The sequence below is a fragment of the Macaca nemestrina genome, chromosome 1 (genome assembly GCF_043159975.1).
Source record: "Macaca nemestrina isolate mMacNem1 chromosome 1, mMacNem.hap1, whole genome shotgun sequence".
NCBI classification, from domain to species: Eukaryota; Metazoa; Chordata; class Mammalia; order Primates; family Cercopithecidae; genus Macaca; species Macaca nemestrina.
The window spans coordinates 216,884,501-216,900,949 of record NC_092125.1 but is presented as its reverse complement, the minus strand read 5'-3'; the positions used below and the strand labels follow the sequence as shown (position 1 = coordinate 216,900,949).

General features: G+C 50.7%; 2 long non-coding RNA genes and 1 pseudogene across 2 annotated transcripts; all 3 read left to right on the top strand.

Annotated features, from left to right (window-relative positions):
* The first annotated feature begins 1,425 nt into the window (after window positions 1-1,425).
* On the top strand, window positions 1,426-7,700 carry LOC139355374 (uncharacterized). Its single transcript, XR_011609466.1, has 4 exons — window positions 1,426-1,572; window positions 4,296-4,491; window positions 6,771-6,929; window positions 7,615-7,700. It is a non-coding gene; the product is annotated as an uncharacterized lncRNA (long non-coding RNA).
* LOC105483162 (uncharacterized) lies at window positions 5,322-6,341 on the top strand (annotated as a pseudogene).
* A 3,193-nt stretch (window positions 7,701-10,893) lies between the features above and the next one.
* LOC105483142 (uncharacterized) lies at window positions 10,894-15,821 on the top strand. Its single transcript, XR_988060.2, has 3 exons — window positions 10,894-11,078; window positions 11,998-12,107; window positions 15,122-15,821. It is a non-coding gene; the product is annotated as an uncharacterized lncRNA (long non-coding RNA).
* Window positions 15,822-16,449: the final 628 nt, after the last annotated feature.

Here is a 16,449-nt window from a genome sequence, read left to right as displayed (position 1 = left end):
TATGTCTGTGAGGTTTATTCCAGTTGTTGCATGGAACTGTAGTATGTTCTTTTTCATTGTTGTATAGTATTTCATTCAATGAAGGTACTATAATGAATGTATCCCTCTTTCTATTGATGGACATTTGGGTTATTTCCAATTTGTGGTTATTGAAAGTAAAGTTGCTATGAATGTCCTTATACATATCTTTTGGTGGGAAATGATCTCATTCTTCTACGGTGTCGAGGAGTGGAATTGCTGGATAATAGGTGTGTTAGTCCGTTTTCACATTGCTATAAAGAACTACTTGAGACTGGGTAATTTATAAAGGAAAGAGGTTTAATTGACTCACAGCTCTGCATGGCTGTGGAGGCCTCAAGAAACTTGTAATCATGGTGGAAGAGGAAGTAAGCACCTTCTTCACAAGTCAGCAGGAAAGAGACAGAGAGAGTACAGGGGAAACTGCCACTTTTAAACCATCAGATCTTGTGAGAACTCCCTCACTATCATGAGAAGACTATGGGGGAAACTACCCCCATGCTCCAATCACCTCCCACCAGATTCTTCCCTTGACACATGGGGATCATGATTTGATATGAGATTTGGGCGGGGACACCTATCACAGGGAAAATATGTGTTGTGCTCCAACTCTAACAGATACTGCCAACAGTTTTCCAATGTGATCCTACCAATTTCCTTTCTCACAGGGAGTGTCTGAGAGTTCTGTTTTTTCCACATCCACATTGCCAACACTTGGTATTGTGAGACTTTTTAACTTTGGCCATCCTGGTGGTAGTGTGGTAGAGTCTCCTTTTTGTTTTCCTTTGCATTTCCCTGGTGACTAAAGAAGTCAAGCATCTTTTCCTATGTTTATTGGCCTCTTGGTTTCTTTTACTGGTTTTTTTTTTTTTTTTTTTTTTTTTTTGAGACAGAGTCTCACTCTGTCGCCCAGGCTGGAGTGCAGTGGCGCAATCTTGACTCACTGCAACCTCCACCTCCTAGGTACAAGCCATTCTCCTAGCTCAGCCTCCTGAGTAGCTGGGACTATAGGTGTGCACCACCACATCTGGCTAATTTTTGTATTTTTAGTAGAGATGGGGTTTTGCCATGTTGGCCAGGCTAGTCTCGAGCTCCTGACTTCAGGTGATCCACCCACCTTGGCCTCCCAAAGTGCTGAGATTACAGATGTGAACCACCATGCCTGGCGAATTTTTTTTGCTCATTAAAAATTCAGGAGGTTTGCCTTTTTCATATTTATTTGTAGCTGTTCTTATAAATTCTGGAGGTGAGCTCTTTGTCAGATATAAGGATTGTGAGTTACCTCCTCTATTAGCAAATTTAACTTGCTTATTCATCAGCTCATTCCAAGAGCACCAATAATGAATGGCCCAGGCCCTGTGCTGGGTGCTGGGTTATCAGAAAGAGTATGATGTGGCCCTCGTTCTTGAAGACAGCTCGACCGTGGTGGAGGAGATAGGCATTTAGAATGAGCAAGAAATAAAGGTGGCTATTAAGGGGTCAACTCCCCTCACCAAAGTAACTTTCGATTTACTTACAAAAGTTTTCTTAAGATTTCTTCAGAACCCAGGTAAAGTGAAAAGCAAGGGTTTCCCTATGCTTATTTTCTGGGCTGGGTTTTTAAATCCCTTGTAGTGAGTGCTGCTTTTAGAAGATTCCTTGACTCCATCAGCTGAATGCGTGCTCATCTGCTGATCCCTCCCTTGGTTTCCACCCTGTTTTGGGGAATGTCAGGCTGGACTCACAGGATGTGGTCAAATTCTTGGCCCTGGAATCCAGTTCCTGGTGCTCAGTGCGGGTAAGTCAGATCCAGCCAGGAGGGCAGATGCTTTGGTGGGGAGTGGGGGTGGGACCAGGCTGGTGAATGCTCTGGAAAGCTGGGTCCAGTTTAGAAATCTTCACCTCTCCTGGGAAAACTTGCCATGTCAGGCACAGCCAGACTTCCCCTCCCACTCCTCAGGCTGCCAGCCCTGATGGGGACTCAAGGGGGGCTGTGAGTGGCATGGGGACAGAGGCCAACACATTGGAGTGAAGGGGCCACACTGAGGCCACAGGGGGTGGGCATGCATGAAAGCCGGGCCCAGGACATGAAAGAAGCCCACGGCCAATCAGTGCGTGAATGATGGGGGACACCTTGGCAGGTTCGGGGGCATCGTGTCCTAGAGTCTGAGAACAGGCACAAAACGGCAGTGCACAGGGCACTGGGCGGGGCACAAGCCCTGCATTCTAGCCTGGGCCCTGTTCCTAGCTCACCTGGTACCACCCAGCTTCCTTCTCAGTTCTCTGCTCTAGTGGTCCATGTGTCATTAAGGGCCCAACAGCTCTGACATTGTCTGTAGCTTATCTAGGAAGGAGGTACTGTGAACACCTGGGAGCAGGTAGGGGGTGGGGCTGGCCCGGAGTGACAACAGGGAAACAAGGGGTGTGCTGGACACAGAGGCCTGACACCCAGTCCCTTCTTCACCCTGCTGCTCCACTGTCACCTCCCAGGAAGACTCCCGACCACAGCTGGACCTAGAGCCCATGGTCCTGGGGGGGGGCCTCTATGTTCATCATCTGAGACACCAAAATAGATGCCCCTTTATCAACTAAGATGGACCCCAAGGTTAAGGAAATAAAAGTTACCTACAGGCAGAAGGTTCAAGGCCTGGTTGGCATGGCAACTCCCTAAATTCCTACCACTGCAAGAATAACCACACCTGGCCAGGCGTGATGGCTCATGCCTGTAATCCTAGCACTTTGTGAGACTAAGGCGGGCGGATCACTTGCAGTCAGGAGTTCGAGACAAGCCCGTCTTTACCGAAAATACAAAAATTAGCTGGGTGGTGGTGGTGCACGCCTGTCATCCCAGCTGCTCAGGAGGCTGAGGCAGGAGAATTGCTTGAACCTGGGAGGTGGAGTTTGCAGTGAGCCAAGATTGCGCCACTGCACTCCAGCCTGGGTAACAGAGTGAGTGAGACTCCATCTCAAAAATAACCACACCCTTGCTAAACTCCCAATAATAAGAGCTGTCAGGCAAATCGTCTCATCCTTCCTGACTTGGATTTACAACCCAGACCACTATACTCTGACCAGAGGGAGGAACTGCCTTACAAACATTTTCTTCTTCTCCTTCTTCTTCTTCTTCTTCTTCTTCTTCTTCTTCTTCTTCTTCTTCTTCTTCTTCTTCTTCTTCTTCTTCTTCTTCTTCCTCTTCCTCTTCCTCTTCCTCTTCCTCTTCCTCTCTTCCTCTTCTGCTTCTTTGTCGTCGTCGTCTTCGTCTTCATTTTCTTCTTTCTTCGTCTTCGTTCGTCTTCTTCTTCTTCCTCTTCTTTTTCTTCTTCCTCTTCTCCTCCTCCTTTGTCTTCCTCTTCTTCTTCTTCCTTTTTTTTTTTTTTTTTTTTTTTTTGAGACAGGGTCTCACTCTGTTGCCCAAGCTGCTGTTCAGTGGCATGAACACGGCTCACTGCATCCTCGACCTTCCAGGCTCATATGATCCTTACACCTCAGCCTCCCAAGTAGCTGGGATTATAGGCATGCACCACCTTGCCTGGGTAATTTTCTTTTATTTTTTGTAGAGACGGGGTTTCGCCATGTTGCTCAGGCTGGTCTCAAACTCCAAGCAATCCACCCGCCTTGGTCTCCCAAAGTGCTGGGATTAGAGGCATGAGCCATTGCACCTAGCCTCAAACATCCTCTTCTGATACGCAACTGCAGTCCTTAAGCCATTTCAGCAGCTTATAGAGTCCGCAAACAAAATGTTTTTGTGTCCTACACCTTTTGCTGTAAAGAACCAAATTCCACCTCATTTTAGTACTAGAACCCTAGCCCAAAGTGAACATGGGGTGTGCTTGTGTGCATACGCTCCCCTCCCTTCATAAATATAGATAGCCTTTTCCCCAAACCTGCTGAATATGTATGACTCTATTGCGTGATACGGGCTCCGAGAGGCACAAAACCCAACCTGCCCTTTTCCTCTCCCGAGAGAGAGCACCTCTGGAGCACGCCAGAGACCGTTTCTTCCTGGTGTGCAAATTCATACCACCGGTAAAGCTCCTTTCTGCTATTTAGCCATCTTGGTGGTTTTTTGGGCATCATGCTTGTCTGGGAAGAGCTGTCTTGTAATCTCTGCGTCTGCATCAGACTCTGCCAGACGCTGCCAGCCCCAGATTGGGAGTTCTGAGAGGACATGAGGCTGCATCCCACGCCAGGAGCAGCATGCCAGGTTGGGGACACGTGAGGGTGTGTGGTGCAGCCCTGAGCAGCCTCAGGCAGACTCCCTGCATTCTTGTTCCCAACCCCCTCCCTCCATGGGTCAGGAGGCTGGGGCAAGAGGCCAGGCAGATCACAGCGTCCATGCCTAGATGCTCCCTGATCCCCGGGAGCCAGAAGTGCCGTCTCCTGAAGGCTCTGGAAACCTGGGATCAGCCTACGAGGCACCAGGGCCACCATGGAGGGTGGAAATGAGGACCCCAGGCCCCAGAGGACATGCAGGCAAGGTGAAGTTCAGGAGAGGTTGGAGCCTAAGGACCCTCAGAGGCCATCACGCTACCCCCTCCACCCAAATGATGCAGACAGGAAAACCACCGCCTAGACTGGACCACCATGGCCCAAGAGGATCTCTGACTTGTCTTGCCCCCAGCCAGGAAGGGTCCCCCTCTTCCCGGCCTGCTGTATCCCAGGACACAGGGCATATACGTGGAGGAGGAAGGGCTGCAGGGCGAGGCGGTCCACACTTTGGCTCAGGACAGGGATGGGACCAGGACACACAGGAAAACAGTCTGGGGTCCTGGTAATGGCAGGAGCATGAGCTCAGGGTCGGGCGACTGGCCTGGATGACCCGTGGGACTCTCTTCCTCTCTTAGCCACGCTTTGCTCACCTGTCCCTTCCTTGTGGGATGCAAGAGGCCACGGCGAGCGAAGGTGTGTGCCAAGAGCTGCCACTCAATGTGAGTCAGCGTGCTGGCCCTCCCTCCCTTTCTCCAGGGGGCCTAGGTCCTTGGGGGGAGCCTGAGGACACGCTTCGCTGATGTCACTGTGGGGGGTGTACAAATGGCCACCCTGCTGCTTGTCGGTTCTACACGGGTGTCCAGGCTGGAGAGCAGGGTGTGGGGAGATGGAGATGCCACTGACAGGGGCCTGGTTCCTAGAAGAGAGGGCGAGTTTGGGTGGTCCCAGAGGCGCCTTCCCAGAAAAGAGAGTGGGAGGCAGGAGGTGGGCATGGAGAATGCGGAGGGGGCGTTGACAGTTTCTAGAGTGTTGGCCACCGCCCGTCTGATAAGACCTGGAGCCTCATTACCAAAGACTTAATGAGATTCGCTTTGTTTTCTTAGGAGCCAGGCAAGGTACCAGGGGAACCGGCTTCCAGCCCCAGGCTCTGCAGCTGGCTGCTGTGTGACCCAGAGCCAGGCACCACCCCCCTCTGGGCCTCAGTCTCCTTATCCATGACCCTCTTGCCTGCACCCTAACATTCGGTGTTATCGACTGAGTTACCTGATGGCTCCCCACCTCAGTTTCTTCATCTGCACATGAGGGATAAGTACAACCATCCACCTGGGAGGTGTCAAGGGGGCGTGGCCCCAGCGCCCAGCCCACGCACAAGTTCAGTGATCATTACTTGTCTCCCCCAGCCCTGCCTGAGTGCCGGGAACAGCAGGCTTGGGAAAGGGGAGCCCCCAGGGAAGCGGAAAGTGGAGAGGGAGCACATGGGCTCTGGGGCCCCAGGGTTCCTGGGCTCTGTTCTGCCTGCCTGGGAGCTGTCTCTTGCTCTCCCTCGCAGGGTCTCTGTCTTTCTTTGTTCTGTTCCTCCCTCTGTCCTTCAGTTTGTCCCTCTCCATCTCAGTCTCTGGTTCTCTCAGTCTCTCTTTGCACCTCACTGTCTCTGCCTTTCTCTTCATCTCTCTTCCTTCGCCGGGTTCTCTCTCTCTCTCTTTTGTCCCTGTTTTGGGCTTTCTCTGTCTCTGTCTCTCTATTTTCAGTCTGCTTCTTTCTGTTTCCGTTCATTTATCTGTATGTCTTTGTCCCCTGCACTCCCGTTCTCCTCCCATGCTGTCCTCTCCAGGGGCCCCTCTGGCTTCACTAAGCCACAGGCCCAGACTGGGGTGCGAAGAAGCAGGAACTCTCCTGTCAGATGACGCTGAGTGCCCCAGTCAGGGCAATGGGGGCCAGACTAAGAGCTCTGCTGAGCAGCAACTGAATCCTTTTCCCAGGGAACGTGGGGGCTACTGGCCAGCTGTGGGATGGGCGGCTGAGAGCTCTCATACCACTGCAAATCTAGATGTTTTTCACTGACATCAGCTTCCTGGTCCCCTGAGCCAAAGGCCTAGCAGGTCCCTTTCCGTGTCCTTTTGGAATGTGCAGTCCTACTTACCAGAGTGACAAGGGGAATAGAGTTGAAACAGGTAATTTCCCAGCCCAGGAGCCTGTGGGGGCTGCTTAGAGAACAGCACATTCCCTGGGAGCCAGAGCCATCTGGGAGGGCTTCCTGGAGGAGGTAGATCACGAGGGATCAGGATGGGGACTAATATGTACTGAGTGCCTGGTGGTGCTTTATAAATATCAGCAGATTAGGAGATAAGCACAGCCACCTCCCTGGGAGGTGTCAAGGGGCATGTATTGTAAAGGCCCAGAGTGGTGAAGCGTCTACCATGGTCACCCAGATGGTGAGTGGTAGCCTTGGGTGGGGCCTGCCACTGTCCCCATGCTCTGTCCACTACTGGTGTGGCTTGCCCCACTTGTAACCATTGTTTCTTCCCCTCCACCCCCGGTGCCACTTCCTCTCTCCCTGGTTGTAGGGGAAAGAACATGGGCTGTGTGGCCTTGGGCCAATTGCTTGCCCTCTCTGGGCCTTCTTATTAGTGACAAACAGACTGGTGACTTTCTGAGAGGATCTATGCAACCTCAGGCTGCTGCACCAGGGTTACAGGGCCTTCTGGAGGGGAAGAGATGAGCAGGTAGGCTTTGACACCTGCCTGCTTTGTCCTGAGTGTCTACTATATCATCTGCGTTAAATGCAAAGCCCCTGGGACTTGTGAGTTATCTCTAGCTTTCTCCTGTCCTGACTTTCTGGGAGTGTGTGTACCCCCATTCCCTCACCCCAGCCATCAGGGCCCTTTCTCAGATGGGCCTCTTTCCTAGCTCTGGGCTAGACCCCAACCCGGGCCCTTTCCAAGGCCGGCAGGAACTGGAAGGTCTGCACTCGTGCCCTGGGAGGCTCCAGGCTCTAAGGGGTGATGGAGTTGGGTGGCCAGTGCTCAGAGGACCTTAATGGTGTGGGGACAGCTGGAAACTGGGGGTCTCTTGAACCCTGTTGCCACCAGGCCTCTGTCCAGGAGGGCTGCTGGGGCCCAAGGGACCAGACACCAGACAATGACATCTTTGGCAGGGCTGAAGCTGGGGGTGTGTGACACAATGGGAGGGGCTGGGGCTGGCAGTCCCTGCAGCCTGTAAGCACCAGCAACCCATGAAGGGACACAGGCACCCTCTGGCCTCATCCTCGGAGCCAGTTGGATGTAGCAACTAAAATACAAGCTCCGAAGTTCCATGGACTGGGGTTGCTTCTCTGCTTCCATCCTAATTAGCAAGAGACCTTGGCCACATTGCTTAAACTCTGACACTAGATTTTCCCCCTCTGCAAAGCAGGGACAATAGCAGTGCTCCCCTCCCAGGTCTGTTGCAAGGATTAAGGATGATGTCTGCAAAGTGCTTAGTCAGAGCTGGCATACCATAAGTGCTCAATAAATGCTGGCTCCCATTATTAGTATCCCTTCCCTCCCTTTATCATGGTGGAATAACCAACTCCCTGCTAACAATATGTTCACATTTCCACACTCCCCATCAACCACGCTCACCTATAAAGCAGACTGCGACCAGCTCCTCTTCATCTGTTCATTACCTGGCCCATGCTAGGGGCCCAAGAAATGTCTGCTGAATAAACGAGTGATTTTGGGAAAGATGCTGGGCCCTTCTGTCGCATGAAGGTCTTGTGAGACAGTGTCTCGCCAGCAACCTGGATCGTGAGAACCACAGCAGATGGGCCGGATCTAGATGGAGAGTCTCCATTAGGCAGAGCTGCCCCTGTGAAAGAAAAAGAAGAGTTTTTCGAGAAAGCGTGGCAAGGGGCCCAAGAATTCAAGTTTCTAACTCTGGTTTTCTGTCTTTTACCTCGGTTTGCCTCTCCCTGGCTGTGTGGTTTATGGCAAGTCACTCTCTGCCTCTGTCTCCACATGTTCAAGGAGGCAGCCGGTCCAAGGGGCCTTCACCGAAGGGGCTGCCGATATGTGAGTCCTGCACTGGGGATACCCTACAGAGGTGTTGTCCCCCACCCCCTTTCCAGGTATGAGTGTCCCCCAGCTCTTAGTGAATCAGTAGAAGGTGCTGGACCTGTGCTGATTCTCACGGTGGGACCTCAACTCTAGCCCCAGGTTGGCTGACTTTTAGATGACTTTGGGTCGCTGCTCTGTCAGCTGCAAGGAAGAGCCAATATCCGGGAGGGAAACCACACGTTCCCTGGCACTATTCAAACAAAGGTTTGGTTAAAACAAAGAATTCTCATGGAGAAGAGTCTGAAGGACCCAAAACACATATTTCTTTCTTTTTTTTTTGAGACGGAGTCTCGCTCTGTTGCCCAGGATGGAGTGCAGTGGCACCATCTCGGCTCACTGCAAGCTCTGTCTCCCCAGTTCATGCCATTCTCCTGCCTCAGCCTCCCGAGTAGCTGGGACTACAGGTGCCCGCCACCACACCTGGCTAATTTTTTGTATTTTTAGTAGAGATGGGGTTTCACCATGTTAGCCAGGATAGTCTCGATCTCCGGACCTCGTGATCCGCCCATCTCGGCCTCCCAAAGTGCTCACAGGCGTGAGCCACCGTGCCCGGCCCAAAACTCATATTTCTATAGACATCCCATCCCAAAATAAACCCATGGATCAAGCCAGACCCGAATATAAGGATGCTGTGAACCAGATGGTTCAATATTCCACACTTTCCCCATCCATTAAACTCCACCCAAGGTGGGAAGGGATGGATTTCTCTCAGTTCTCAGGGCCTAGAAGAGCAGGGCTTTTCCCCCTCAACTGGTTGAGTTTTACTTTGTGAACACCATGATTCCTAAAACCAGTTATATTTTCTTTTTCTCCTGGGCCACCAGGGAACTCACGGTGAAATCTACCAACCGGACAGGATGTCCAGACCTGTCTTTTTCTTTCTTTCCTCATTATTTGACTTAATTTCCTCACTTGAAAAACAAAAAACAAAAAACCAAAAACTCACCTTATTCAGGGTATACTTTATGGGCAGTCTTAATTTTTTTTTATTAGGATGTGGGATGTAAATCTATAAAAGAAGTGGAAATGCTGAGTCTTCCTGTGGAGTGGGTGCTGGAGGGGAAAAGGTGGAGTTAGGGGAGGGAAGGGGAGGGCAGGAAGGTTGGTGATGGGCAGAGATTCACGAAGACTCCCAGATCAGGGAGCAATCCCCCAGTGGGGGCAGCAGGAATGCCCAGAGGAATTTTGATCGGGACAAAGGTTGGGCACTGAGTGAAAAGAGGTCCCTCAGAGGCTGGTCTCAGGGGCCTTGAATGCCACACAAAGTGTCTATGTCTTGAGCATCAAGCATATGCCAGGCACCTTTTACATATGTTATTTCTTACTTCTAAATTATTCCAGATTTTAAGCCAGGCGCAGTGGCTCACACCTGTAATCTCAGCACTTTGGGAGGCTGAGGCAGGCGGATCACCTGAGGTCAGGAGTTCCAGACCAGCCTGGCTAACACAGCGAAACCCTGTCTCTACTAAAAATACAAAAATTACCTGGGCGTGGTGGCACATGCTTGTCATCCTAGCTACATGGAAGGCTGAGGCAGGAGGATTGCTTGAATCTGAGTGGCAGAAGTTGCAGTGAGGTGAGATTGTGCCACTGTACTCCAGCCTGGACTACAAAGTGAGACTCCATCTCAAAATAATAAATAAATAAATAAATAAATAAATAAATTAATTAAGTAATTAATTCAAATTTTACCATTTAGGAGACTGAGCCTTGGAGACGTTAAATCACTTGCCCAGAGCCCTGAAATTGGAGAAACAGCTGGGCCCAGATTGGAACCCTAGATGGTAGGGCCCCTTAGTCCTTCTCTATCTTGGGGGGATCCAGGGAAGGCTTTTCAGCAGGGGAATGATGCAATCAGATACACGTGTCAGAGGGAACATGACTGCTTGCGGCAAGGAATGCAGTAAGCCTGGGGCCAGGGAGACCAGGAGTTGCTGAGGTCTCAGCTGAGAGATGGTGGCTGGAACCAGGATGGTGATGGTGGAGGTGAGGATGGGGGCAAAGAGGAAGGGAAGGGTCAAGAGATGTTAGGGAGGTAGAGCTGACGGTTAGGCGGTGTGGGGGAGTGGGAGGGAGAGGTTGCCTGGGCTGGCTTGGGTGACTAGGGTGGAGGTGGCGCCATTTGCTGAGATGGGAAAAGTCAGCTGGGGGCAGGGAAGGGGCCGATGTGCTTGGAGGCTGCTAAGTTGGCCACCTGTGGGGATGACTCGCCTGGTCACAGCCCCCCGAGGGCAGAGGACACAAGCCTGCTCAGCTGGGGCTGTGCCATGTCCCACCCTGCCCCATGAATGGTGTCATTAACACTGCTTGCTGATGCTGGCGCACGGAGTCCGGGATGTCCCCGGACCTGAGGAGGGAATGGGTAATTCCTGCAGGTCCGCGGTGCCCAGCAGAGCCTGGTCTGGATTTTGGGTGCTGAGGGGACAGTGTGGATTGAGTTGGGTGACTCATGGTCCTCACCACTTCCTGCCATTAGAGACTCCAGCCCACCCTCTGGCCCTGTGGTAATCAGTGGGTCCCTATTTTCTCACAATGGCCAAGTCAGAACCCCCAAGGTTTCTCCCCCATTCACCAGAAGGTCCGGGATCCTGCCCTGGGTGCCAGGAGCACAGGAAGGGGTTGGGTCAACACAGGGAGCTGAGCAGACTCAGCAGATGTCCAGGACTCTGATTTCTGCAACAGCACCTGCATATAAAAAGTGCCTCATAGATGTTTGTTGCATGAATGAAGACTTTGGATCCAAATCTGGCTTCTTGTGACTTTACTGTGTCACCCTGGGTGAGTCACTGCTTCTCTCCGTGCTGTGGTTTACCCAGCTGGAAGTGAAGGGACTGCATTGATAGTTTCGGGGACCCTTCCAGCTTGAAGTTGGAGGATCCTGGAGAACAAGTGAAACTGTCCCTGTGGTGCCCTGGGGGTGCTGGAAGGGGAGAATGGCCTCAGACAGGGGGTTACAAGAACTGGGCTCTGCTGATCCTCCCTACCTTCCTCCATGGAGTCCTAGGTGAGCTCAGGCACAGCAGGCAGCGTGTGTGTGTGTGTGTGTGTGTGTGTGTGTGTGTGTGTGTGTTAGGGAGAGGTCTCCCGGACCAGAAGAGCCCACAGCTAGTGTCAGCAACACAAGAGTAGCCCCAGAACCTACCCTGATTGGTCCCAAGGTCTGAGGCAGGCAATTTCCATGCCCTGATGGTGCCAAGGCTCCCTGGGGCCCACATTGCTTACCCTCAAGGGTATCAAATGACTTCCCCAGCCAGAGTTATTCCGTCCACCCCTCTCCTTACCCACCAACACACAATAACCAATGCTAGGGGCCCAAACTCATGGCCCAAGGGCTGGGTCTGGCCTACCGGTGGGTTTTGTTTGACCTCAGTATTCTGTTCCTGAGAAACACTGACTTAATGTTTCTCATTAACCCAGCAGGCTCTGTTCCCTCTCCAGCAGTGACCACCCGTCCCTATTGTCTCCCAGCTGGTAACGTCACACATTTATATAATCTGCCTGCCCCCCAAAGGTGTCTGAGTTTGGAAACTCTGATCTAGCGTAACAACCCATTTTGTAGATAGGGAGACTGGGGAGTTGTGGGGGGTGATCCTAGTGTTTCTGGATGAATGAGGTCAGGCTGCTTGCTCTCGTGGTCCAATAAGGAGATGCAGACAGATTGAGAAAGAAGGGATTTTATTTCTGCAACCGGTTACAGGGAGAAGGTCGGAGTAACTCACCAGACCCACTTGAAAGTAAAAGTTTTTCTCCAGTGTTGTATACATTCTAAGCTGTATGCCTACGTGTGGGAGTACACCTTACCAGTGAGTAAGTCTGTTTCATTCCATCTTTATCTAATCTTTAGGGTCTAGGGTCTGGGAAGCTTTTTCTAGAGCCTTGGAAAGTTTCTTAATCTTTTTTTTGAGACAGAGCCTCACTCTGTTGCCCAGGCTGGAGTACAGTGACGTGATCTCAGCTGACTGCTACCTCTGCCCCTGGGTTCCACCAATTCTCATGTCTCAGCCTCCTGAGTAGCTGGGACTACAGGTGCACACCACCACATCTGGCTAGTTTATTTTTTTAGTAGAGATGGGGTTTTGCCATGTTGCCCAGGCTGGTCTGGAACTCCTAGCTTCAAGTGATCCATGCACCTCAGCCTCCCAAAGTGCTGGGATTCCAGGCATGAGCCACTGCGCCCAGCAGAAAGTTTCTTAATCCTAAATGGGCCCTGGTATGAGGTGTATGTGTAAGAATACTTTCATTATTTCATCAGACTTTCGGGTCTGAGAAAACCCAGGCGTGGTCTTAACGGGTTTGTTTTCACATTCCAGCCCTCATACTTGGACACCATTTTCTTCAGTTCTCTAATGTTTAACTTATGCATTCATGAGAATGAGAGGAAAGGGCTCTCTCTGTGTGTGTGAGAGACAGAGAGTGGCTGCTCTGGCTGCTAATGGAAACCCGGCTTGCCACACTAGGTTCATGGAATCTTAGTCCGTAGACACCTGTTTTCCGGGGCTCTGTATCCGTGGGGTAAACTTAGAACTTGCCTTGGTGCCTTTAGGTGTAATGTACTTTGCAGATCAATAACGTTTGCAATAGGAAAGATTATTTCAAAAAAGACCTTCAAAATCTATAGTCACCAAATAAATGTTTATGTCATTATCACTAAGGTCTCATTTCCAGATCTCTGCTCCAATATCATTTCTTCAGATTGGCCTTCTCTGATCACTTGACTTAAAACAGCACCCCATCCCCTCCTCTCTTCTATTTTATTTGTCCGAATCACTTCCCGATATCGCAGTTTCTATCCCACCAGCTTTCTACCTGCCTGCCCTCCGGGATGCCCCATGAGGGCAGGGGCTGGGTCTATTTTATTCACTGTGGTATCCCCAGGGCCAGAATAATGTCTGGCACATTTTAGGTGCTCAAAAAAAAAAATTGTTGAAGAAGAGGGAAAATGAGGCCCTGGCCATTGCAGCCCCAGCACCAGACACTTTCCCTATAGCGGTTTCTTGGGTTGTTCCAGGGGCTTCCTGGGGTCATCTTAGAGTCCCCTAGTCATTGGGCAGCGGGCTCTACCCTGCATGGGGCCCCGTTTCAGGCCAAGTGGGGCCGGCCTCCCAGGTTTATGTCCTCCTCCAGAGGAGAAGGGGGCAGTGATGTCACAGAGGTCTGCCACCCTCGCTCCTCCCCAGTCTGACCGATCAAGGCTGAAATCCCAAGTTCAAAGCGACCACAGCATGGGTGTGCAGGTTGTGGTGTTTGTGAGCTGTAGGCAGGGCAGGGGCCCAGGCGGGTCATGGTGTCTTAAAAGAATGTTCTTTGAGCTGGAAGAATGAAAAAGGGAGGCAGGGAGGGACTAGCAGAGGGTGGGGAGAGAAGCCAAAAGGAGGAAACGCATCTTATTTTTCCTTGAAGAGAGAATAATGAGGGTGACTTCATTTTTTTTTTCCAACAGTAAAAATGTTGTTTGCTCATGAAAGTGATTCAAACAATACACACAAGCATGGGGAAGAAATGACCTGATATTCTGCCTCCCAGGGATCTAGTCAACAATCAGCCCACCAGGGTCAGATGGCCTGGTCTCAAATCCCAATGGGACCAACTTCCAACCATTGACTTGGGAGGGTCCTCAACTTCTGTGTGCCTCAGTTTCTTTTGCTGTAAAATAGAGATGTGCCAATCCTCCTCTCCTCCTCCCTACCTACCCTCTGCTCTTCCCTCCTTGCCCCCTTTCTCTTTCTTCTATCTCAAAGAACATTCTTTTTTTTTTTTTTCCGAGACAGAGTCTTGCTCTGTTGCCCAGGCTGGAGTGCAATGGTGCAATCTTGGCTCACTAACCTCCACCTCCCAGGTTCAAGCAATTCTCCTGCCTCAGCCTCCCGAGTAGCTGGAATTACAGGTGCCTGCTACCACATCCGGCTAATTTTTGTATTCTTAGTAAAGACAGGGTTTCACCATGTTGGCCAGGCTGGTCTCAAACTCTTGACTCATGATCCACCCGCCTTGGCCTCCCAAAGTGCTGGGATTACAGGCATGAGCCGCTGCGCCCGGCCCAAAGAACATTCTTTTAAGACACCATGACCTACCTGGGCCCTTGCCCTGCCCACAACTGGCCAAGGGCACATCCTGCACATCCATGTGGTCTATTTGAACTTGGGATTCCAGGCTTGATTGATACCTGCCACCCAGTATTATTGTGAGGATTAGGTAAATGAATACATAGAAAGGTCTTAAAACAGTGGCACATGGTGAGGGCCATATATGTGCTTGCATCATCGTTATTGTTGTCATCATCACCATCATCATCATCATCTTTTTAGAGAGCTCTTTATGCACCAGCCTGCCTTTCTTCCTCCCTCCCTTTTTCCTATCGTTCACCTATCCATCTCTCTGTCCCTCCATCCACCCACACATCCATCCATCCATCCATCCATCCATCCATCCATCCATCCATCCATCCACCCACCCATCCGTTTAATCTTCTCTAATGGGAACACACCCACATGTTCTGCAGGAACCTGCTTTTTCCACTCCGCATTCCATTCCATATGAAATGGACATGATTATGTCAATAAATGCTATTAAACAAAATGACTGAGGTCCTGGTAAATTGGGGTTTGGGGTTTGGGTGATGGAAAACCATCCCTGAACACCTGTTTCTCTGAGTTCTGTATCCATGGGGTAAAATTAGACTTTGTCTTGGTGCCTTTAGGTGTAATGAATTTGCAGATCAATAATATTTGCAATAAGAAAGATTATTTCAAAAAGATCTTCAAAATCAAAAGTAACCAAAAAAATGTGTATGCCATTTTAACATTTCCTGTTTCCCTAATCAGGCTGGGGTTCCTGCAGGCAGGGACTGTGTGTCCCCCACATCTTCCATCAGACTGACAACTCCTCAGGCAAGGCTGTTTCTCCTCTGTCTCTCTTTCTTGCTCTTTGCTGCCCTCCCACCCCAGCCCTGTGGACACCAGAGTTCTGGTTTCTGTGCCCCCTTTTCCACTCTGTATAACAGCCCCCTGGAAGGAGAGGACCACATTACTGAGGAGGGGTGTCCTGTGATTCCAGAGGGAACGGCTCTTCTCATCACCCCTGATGCCCGATATGAAGGGAACATGTCACCTGCAATTCACCACCTCTACCCCAAGCTTTGGCTAACAGACATCTCATGTTGAATGAGTCCAACAGAGAATGGCCAAGCTCCCTGCCCTGCTTTCCTTCCTGCAGCCTTCCCCATCTCTCTGATGACAACTCCATCCTTCTAGTTGCTCAGGTCCCAAATACTCCAGTGATCCTTGACCACTCTCTCTCTCACACCCACATCCAACTCATCAGCAAACCTCATCAGCTCTACCTTCAAGATACATTCAGGATCCAACCACTTCCCACCACCTTCCCTGTTACCCTGGGACCAAGTCATGCCATCCCTCGCTTGAATAATGGGAAGAACCTCAGTGCACCATCTAATGTCATACACACTTTACTCACTTAACTTCACCTATGGTCTGTCTCCCCCAGAATATAAATGTCATCAGAGTAGGAACCATGGTCTCTTTTGTTCATAGTTGTATCCTCACCACCTAAATGAGTGCCGAACGCATAAAAGACGATTCACAAACACTTGTCAAATTAACAAATGAAGTTCTGCAAAGAGCCTCAGAACAGGCTGAAGCTTGCTGTGCTGAGCTGAAAGAAGAGGGATTTTCAGAAATGAGTCCATGCTCCCAGGTCATTGCTCTGAGCTCTTTTTCAAGTTCCCTCCTCTCTGGCTCCCCAAGAATGCTTGCCTGGGGTGGCTTCTGCTGTCTGTGGAGTCTGGGCACAAGGGCCTTCCCTCACCTGGTGGGGGTGGTATTGTGTGGTGAGACAGGTGAACCTGCGTGGAAGTTCTAACTCTACCACTTACTACCAGTGAGAACTACGGCCATGATTCTCTTACCTGCCAAATGCGGATACAAGTCATAGTTGTTAGCATTTTAGTGAGCACCAAGTGCCAGGAGCTGTGCTAATCTTCTTACATATAACTCATGTCTTTCCCACATCAACACAGTGGGACAGGTACTACTGTTACAGCTGCCAACTTACACATGAGGCAGCTGAGTCACAGAGAGGTTAAAAGATTTGATAAGGATCACAGGTGGTTAGAGGCAGAGCCCGCACATAG